Source organism: Solanum tuberosum, unplaced genomic scaffold (genome assembly GCF_000226075.1).
Source record: "Solanum tuberosum cultivar DM 1-3 516 R44 unplaced genomic scaffold, SolTub_3.0 scf00073, whole genome shotgun sequence".
NCBI lineage: Eukaryota > Viridiplantae > Streptophyta > Magnoliopsida > Solanales > Solanaceae > Solanum > Solanum tuberosum.
The window spans coordinates 1249621-1258608 of NW_006239002.1; positions in this window are offsets into that span (position 1 = coordinate 1249621).

Genomic DNA, 8988 nt, shown 5'->3' on the forward strand with positions numbered 1-8988 from the left:
GAAATATAATAATATAAAATAAAAAATAAACTTTTACAAATTTTTAGAATAATAAAAATAAAAAAAGAACTTAAAATAATAGAAGTAAAAAAAATTAAAACAAAAAAATAAAAATAGAAATAAAAAAAAAGAAATTAAAAAGTAATCAGGTGGTAATTACACCATGTAATTACCAGCAATTCACAACCTTTGCCTTTGAATTGTAGAGTGTAATTACCCCCTGCCAATTACATCAATTACCTGCTGACCAAGTAATTACATGTCCTTCCAAACAGGACAAGACAGTGTAATTACATCAATTACACCTAATCCATTTATCAGAGTGTCCTTCCAAACAGGCCCTTAGTGTTTTCTCAATTACTAGCACCTTAAAAAATAAATTAATTCAAATTTAGAAAAAGTATGTGTAATTTCAAAATAAGATCAAAAATCAAAACAAAAATAATCTTATAAATTACATATAAATTGATTTGATAACTAATATTTATATATTAAACAAAAAAATTAAAGATTTCACAGAACGAAGTTGATATATGAACTAAAACATAATATTTTTTCATGTGCAAAAAAATAAAAAATTCATAACTATGAATATATGAACTAAAACAGAATTAAAAAAAATATGGAAAATTAAATTTGAATTAATTTGTTTTTTTAGGTGCTAGTAATTGAGAAAACACTAAATATTTTTGAGTTAATTTGACGTTATAAAAATATTGAATGATATGAGTATTTTAAATACTCAGTCCTAAAAACGTTTTTAGTTATTGAGATAAAAAATATTTATTAATTATTTTATTCAATATATCAACATCTTAAGAAAATGAAGTTAAAAAATATTTATTAGGAGTAAGAAAATAAGAAAATGAATGAAAAGAAGGGTGAGTAGGAGAGAGATGGTAAAAAGGTAAGAAATAGACACATTATCCAAATGTCAATTAATCAATGGAGGGTTACACAACTATTGTTGGTTCAGCCGCTACCATTATAAAAAACTTCCCCATTTCCATGACCTTTTTCTTCTTCCTTCTACGTTCAAATCCTTGGGGAAAGCTTAATTTGGATTTAAACATTTGCACCAAAGAAAGATAACTATAATATATAGATACGTCGTATACGATTAAACTTAATTTTTGGAGCCTATTGTTAAAAACTTGGATCGTGAGAGATAATACTACTATGTATTAAGTTATGAGAACTATTAGGGTCATTTGATTGATGATTTGGAATAATTAATCGCAACATAAATGCCGCATGCATGGCATGTGGTTGGCTTGGCTACATAAGAAAAAATAATCACAACATAACTTCTATATACTACTCCTTATTTTATATGAATAGAATATAGAACATGGGATACATGTATTAGCAATATGGCATTAAATTGTTCAAAGATAAGAGTGTCAATTTCATGTAACTAATAATCTTCTCATTATTCATTAATGAATAACAATCCCTTCAATTATTACAGTTTTAAAAAAAAATAGAATTAGCTAGGAACTTTGTTATTAATTCATAGCTAAATTGAGAATTAGCAATAAATTTTGCTATTTAACTGTAAAATTTGTTCGTCATTAATTTATAATTCATACATGAATCAAGCGTTTAGTGTAACATTAGACTAACTACAACTCTAGGAGAATATATAATGTATATTGTATGGGTGCATAAATTTTAGGGGTGAACATAACCGGGTTGGTTTGGGTTTTTCAAATATCAAACCAAACCATTTGTGTAAAAAATATAAATTTATAAACCAAACCAAACTAATAAAATTCGGATTTTTTCGGGTTTTTCAAATACCAACCAAACCATTGTGTCGAATTTTTAAATTTATAAATCAAACCAAACTAATAAACCTCGGATTTTTTCGGTATAGTTTGCATACAAACATATAATTAACTTGTGCTTCAAATATTTCTTAGTCCAACCAAAATACAATTATCTAAAAGTGTTTCTTAAAGAAAATAACACAAAAATATGAGATGAGTAACTGATGACACTAAAATATTCGATAAAAAATAATAATGAAATCATCATATAAAATAAATATTGCAAAGTCATAATGAAAATGATCATAATTTAAAAGTACTAAATCATGCTAAAATAAATTTAATAAGTATTAGTCACATTACTAAATACTCAAGGAAAATTAAAATTAGATTATATATTTTAATTGTCTAAATCAATGTAATTGTAACGACCTGTTCCCGTCGTTAGAGAAAAGCCAACAGGGAAAAAATGGGGCCGAAAAACTTTTTCGTACTATTTAGATTTTCCCAACCTAGTCTAGATTTGAATGAAATTAGAGTCTTTAAGGTGTAGGAAAATCTGGTAACAATCGTTTGGATCAATTATGATTTTTATTACATGAGGTGTTAGATAACTCGTTAACAAACCCGTACGACTTTACGGAATTGAATTCGGGCGAGTAGAACTCCCAGAATCAATCTTAGCGTAAAGGGTATTTTCTGATCGTTGTGGGTTAGAGGTGTGTTGTGAAATGGAATTTTGGAATTCTTTTAATTAGCTCTCTGGTTTCGTTGGACCGCTTTGGCGGGATTATTGCCGCTTTAGCGAGGCCACCGCAGCGGGAAGATGATCGTTGTGGCGGGTACAACGACACTTAAAATCGTAGATGAAAGACGAACAACTCACTGTTACGCGAAAGCCGCTGGGGCAGGGGATCTAGTCGCTTTGGCGGGGTAGCTAGAGCGGGGTGAGGGCTGCTGCAGCGGGTCCGACGCGACTTAAACTCGTTAATAAACCCCTAAACGACCTCATTATGCATTTTTCGACTTTTTGAGCTAAGGAACGAACCCCAGGCGAATCTTACTCGTTTGTCACCATTCTTGAGGCTAAAGGTAAGTTTTTCACTCTCCAAATCCATTTTTCAATCCGTAGAACGTAATGGAATGGGTGAATATTGATGGGGAAAGGTTTTGTGATAGATTTTATGGTAGAAACAACCCTAAATTGGATGATTGGGATCATGGGTTTGATCTAGGGTTCATATAATTGTTAGTAATCCGAGTAATTAATGATTGTTTATTGATTCTCGTATTATATTGATTGTTTGTAGACCAAGAACAAGCGAAACGAATTCGAAAAGGGAAAGATCAAGTTTCTTAGGGTTTCAAGCTTATTTCAAGGTAGGTGATGGTTGTGATTCTATGATTGTGTGATGTATGCTTGTTCTTGCTTCATTATGATACTTATATATGCATGAATGTTGCAATGTTGATCACACTTGTTGTAAATGAGATAGATGAATTATTGTTACCATGAAATCATGACTTAAATGTATGATCTTGAGGATGTACTTGTGTTTGTGATTGTGGTGTGTGAATGGGACCAGATTGTCACGTTCCGACATAACTAACTTGGATCGAATTGCCACATTCCAACATAAATATGGGATCGGATTGCTACGCTCCAACATAAATATGGGATCGGATTGCCACGTTTCAGCATGCTAACTAGTTGGGTTTGGGTTCCATAAGAGGACCAATGATGTGATGATAAATGTGAAATGCGTTGTTGATTCTTCATGTTGATAATGTTGTATATGCTGTTATTTATACATGTGATTATAATGATATTTGACTTGCTTAGGTTGCACTAGTGGGATAGCCGCGTGATCCCACTAGTACACTTTCTCTTATTTTGTTAAGTACATAACATCTTTAAGTGGCTACTGACAGACCTCACTTAGAAAATCAGTGACCATCACTTCGAATTCAAGGGTGAGCCAATTATTCAGGGCTGCCATGAAATTCTCTTTCATCTATGTCTATCATTTCCAGACTTAGACATTTGTTATAGTTAGTTGATTAGTTCATTAGTTTGGAGATTGTATCCCTTCTTGTTTAGACTTGGTTCATTGTTAGAATGTTTTGGTACATTGACCTTCAAGTTCTAGGTTAATTCTTTCGCATTTACTTTAGTTTATCGTTGAACTTATGTTTAGAGTTTATGGGAACTTTATTGTCTTTCCTTAGTAATTGACTATTCTGTCTTAGTTTTTAGATTATTTGCTTGGTTTGAGTTGTAGTAGTGGTTCTCCCACCGGAGTATTAATGTGGGTGCCAATCACGACGGTCTGGGTCATGACAAAGTTAGTATCAGAGTCTAGGTTTGTTGATCTTAATGTACCGAAACGAGTCTAATAGAGTCTCGCGGAACGGTACGAGGACGCCTTTACTTTTCTTCAAGAGGCTATAGGACTTTAGAAAATTTCTCTATTTTTTTCTTGTCTCCTTTCGTGCTATGACTTGATTCCAATTGGTATCTGTCGATTCAAATTGGTATCTAACCTCCTTCACTCTTCTGTCCGCAGATGGTTAATACTAGGTATAATGGTGTTAGGCCCGTAGCTCATGTCAATGCTCCAGCTGAGGAATCTGCAGCGAGAGGTCGCGATCGAGGCAGAGGTTGAGAAAGAGCTAGGGGTAGAGGCCGTGGGAGAGTAGCGTCTGCTGTGAATGAGGTACCGATTGATAATATTCCTATGAATGAGAACCCTCTGGAGCATAATGAGGAGATATAAGAGGATATTGAGGTTGGAGATGTTGAGGAAAATGGACAATAGGAAGAGGTGCCAGCGGAGACTACAGTTGTTCCTCCTATCGATCCGGTGTTAGCTCAACAAATTATGGCGTTCTTGAAAGGGTTGGTTGGTCCTGGAGTGCTTCCATCTGCTCAAGCTCCTACTAATCCTCTTGTTGCTAGCACTGCTCCCAAGACGGGTGGAAATGTAGGTATTGATGCTTTCTTCCGTCCTTTATTGGGTTCTGTTATGACTGGGAACGAGCATGATATGTTGACTAAGTTTCTGAAGCTTAAGCCTCCGGTATTTCTTGGTTCTGAGGCTGAAGATGCTTATGAGTTTATCTTAGACTGTTATGAGAGGCTGCAAAAATTGGGTATTGTTCGTGTCTTTCCAACTTCAAGGTGAGGCCAAGCAGTAGTGGAGAACTTATATAGAGTGTAGATCTTCTACTTTACCTCCACTTACTTGGACCCAATTTCATGCTCGGTTTCTAGAAAAGTATGTGCCTAGAACTTTGAGGGATCGCATGAATTTATGGTTTTAGAGCAAGGTGGTATGTATGTGGCTGCTTATGAGGTCAAGTTCCATGTTTTATCTAGATATGCTACGTAGTTGGTTGCTACTGAGGAGGAGAAATTCGGTTATTTATTAGAGGTTTGAATTCTGAGTTGCAAGTATTATCTGTTCATATGACTTCTGCATAGAGGAGTTTTAATAAAGTGACAGACTATGTTAAGAAAGTGGAGGGGGTGAGGCGAGACGATCAAGCTATGGCTTGGGCAAAAAAGGCAAAGAATTCGGGTAACTTTCAAGGCTCTTACTCTAAGGGGTCTGGAAGGCCAACGCTTGCAGCCAAGCTAATTCAGTATGTTATGCCCGCATCTACAAGTAACTACTCAGGAACTCCATCTCATAATTTTCAGGATAATCAGAGTGTCGTGCCTTCAAAGGGAAGCATATCATCTTTTGATCGTACTTGTTACAACTGTGGTGAACATGGGCATGTGAGGAGAGATTGTCCCCACCTACGTGTGTTAGATTTCGTGCAGCAGCAGCAGTCTAGAGCAGTGGTACCCGCGGAGAACGGTAATAATGGTAGAGGACGTCCACAAGGTGGGGGAGAAGCTAATCAGCGAGGCCGTGGAGGTAGAGAAAATGGTAATGATAATGGAGGTAGGGGTAACGCGCAACCAGGCAGGGAAGTAGCTCGTCAAGATGATATGGCTCTATGCTATGCTTTTTCGGGCAAAAATGAGGCGGAGGCATCCGACGCAGTGATCACATGTACTATTCTTGTCTGTGACCGGATGACTAATGTGTTATTTGATTCGAGTTCTACTTATTCATATGTATCTGTGAGATTTGCCTCTGATTTTGAGATGATTTGTGATATTCTTGACGCCCCTATTCGTGTTTCTACCCTAGTTGGAAAGTCAACCATAGTTACCCATGTCTATCTGCTTGTCCTATTTTGTTTATGGGTTTTCAGTCTTGGGCTGATTTGGTGATTTTGGATATGATTGACTTTAACATAATCTTAGGCATGACTTGGTTGTCCCCCTATTATGTTGTGTTTAATTGTAATACTAAGTCTATAACTCTAGAAATTCCGGGAAGGAAAAAATTAGAGTGGGAAGGGGTGTACAAGCCTAAGCAAGCTAAGATTATATCCTCTATTCGGGCTAGTAAATTAGTAGATAAGGGTTGTTTGGCTTATTTGGCTCATGTTAGGGATGTTGATATTGAGGCTCCATCCATTGGGTCTATTCATGTGGTGTCTGAATTTAGTGAAGTGTTTCCTAATGACTTGATTGGTATGCCCCCGGATAGAGATATAGATTTTTGCATTGATTTAGATCTCGATATGCGCCCCATTTCTATCCCTCCATACCGCATGGCTCCGGCAGAATTAAAAGAGTTTTAGGCCCAAATCCAAGAGCTTCTTGATAAGGGATTTATTCGCCCTAGTGCTTCCCCATGGGGTGCTCCAGTTTTGTTTGTTAAGAAATAAAATGGTAGCATGAGAATGTGTATAAATTACCGGCAATTAAATAGAGTCACTATTCGAAATAAGTATCATTTGCCTCAAATAGATGATATATTTGACCAATTGCAAGGGGCAGCGATTTTCTCTAAGATTGATCTAAGGTCCGGTTACCATCAATTAAAAATTAGACCGAAAGATGTGCCTAAGACGGCGTTTAGAACTCGTTATGGGCACTATGAGTTGTTGGTTATGTCTTTTGGTTTGACCAATGCGCCTGCAGCTTTCATGAGTTTGATTAATGAGGTGCTCAAGCCATTTCTTGATTCCTTTGTGATAGTCTTTATTGATAATATTTTGGTTTATTCGAAAAGTGAAAAAGAGCATGTCAACCATCTTCGTACTGTTTTGGGTGTTCTTGGAAAACAAAAGTTATATGCCAAATTTTTAAAGTGTGAGTTTTGGTTGAAATCAGTTGCATTTTGGGGCATGTAGTTTCAAAAGAAGGGGTAATGGTGGATCCTCAGAAGATTGAGGCGGTTAAGAATTGGGTTCAGCCTAGTTCTGTGACGAAAGTTAGGAGTTTTGTGATACTCGCTAGCTATTATCATCGATTTGTTAAGAATTTTGCTTTCATTGCTACTTACTTGACCAATTTGACCAAAAAGGAGATACCATTTGAAAAAGTTAGGAGTTTTGTGATACTCGCTAGCTATTATCATCGATTTGTTAAGAATTTTGCTTTCATTGCTACTTACTTGACCAATTTGACCAAAAAGGAGATACCATTTGAATGGACTGAAAAGTGTGAAAAGAGTGTTCAAAAGCTCAAGACTCTCTTGACCACCGTGCCCATCCTAACATTACCGGTTGAAGGTAAAATTTTTATTGCTTATTGTGATGCTTCACATTCCGGTTTGGGTGTTGTGTTGATGCAGGATAAGAATGTTATAGCTTATGTCTCGCGTCAATTGAAGGTGCATGAGAGGAATTACTCAACGCATGATTTAGAGTTAGCGGCGGTAATGTTTGCTTTTAAGTTCTGGTGACACTACTTCTATGGTGTTAAGTGTGAGGTATTTACTAATCATCGTAGTCTGCAACATGTATTCACTCAAAAGGATCTGAATTTGAGACAGCGAAGGTGGATACAGTTACTTAAAGATTATATGATGTTACCATTCAATACCATCCGGGCAAGGCTAATATGGTGGCAGACGTTTTGAGTCAAAAAGTGGTGAGTATGGGTAGTTTAGCTTGTTTGAGTGTATCCAAGCGACCTTTGGCTAAATAAATTCAAACCTTAAAGTCTAAATTCATGCAATTGGGCATCTCAGAAAGAGGTGGGGTGTTAACTAGTATTGAAGTAAAGGCCAATTTCATTGAGGAGATCAATGCCAAATAATTTGAGGATGAAAATTTGGAAGAGCTTAGAGAGAAGATTGCGATTGGTAAGGCACAAGAGACCACCCTTGATGAGGATGGTGTACTCAATCTTAAAGGAAGAATATGTGTTCCTAGAGTAGATGGCTTGATTGAGAAATTATTGGCAGAGTCTCATGGTTCGCGATATTCTATTCATCCGGGTGTGACCAAGATGTATAGAGATCTGAAGCGAACTTATTGGTGGCCGGGCATGAAGAAATACATAGCAGTGTTTGTGGCGAAGTGTCAAAATTGTCAACGAGTGAAGTATGAACATCAAAGGCCTGCAGATTTACTTCAAAGAATGTCAATTCTGGAATAGAAGTGGAAAATGATAGCTATGGATTTTATGATGGATCTTCCCAAGACTTTGGGGAAGTTTGATTCTATTTGGGTAGTGGTTGATAGATTGACTAAATTAGCCTATTTCATTTCGGTAAGAATAGATTATAATGCTGAACAATTGGCTAAGGTGTATGTGAAAGGGATAGTGAGGTTGCAGTGGGGTGCCCATTTCATCATCTCAGACCGTGATACCTAATTCACATCCAAGTTTTAGAGGAAATTGCATGATGAATTGGGCACACAACTCACTTTTAGTACAGTCTTTCATCCACAGACAGATGGACAATCGGAGAGGACTATTCAAATGTTGGAAGACATGTTGAGAGCATGTGTGATTGATTTTGGGGTACATTGGGATAAGTTCTTACCTTTGTGTGAATTTTCCTATAACAATATTTATCATTCCAGCATTGATATGGCACCATTCGAGTCACTCTATAGAAAGGGATGTAGATCACCCATAGGATGGTTTGAGTCTGGAGATGTGAAACCATTGGGGGTTGACTTAATGAGGGATGTTTAAGATAAGGTGAGGAGCATTCAAGCTAAGCTTTTAGCAACCCAGAGTAGACAAAAAGAAGTACACGGATCATAAGGTGGGAGACATGACATTTCAAACATGTGAGAATGTTCTTCTTAAGGTATCACCCATGAAAGGGGTGATGAGATTTGGCAAGAAGGG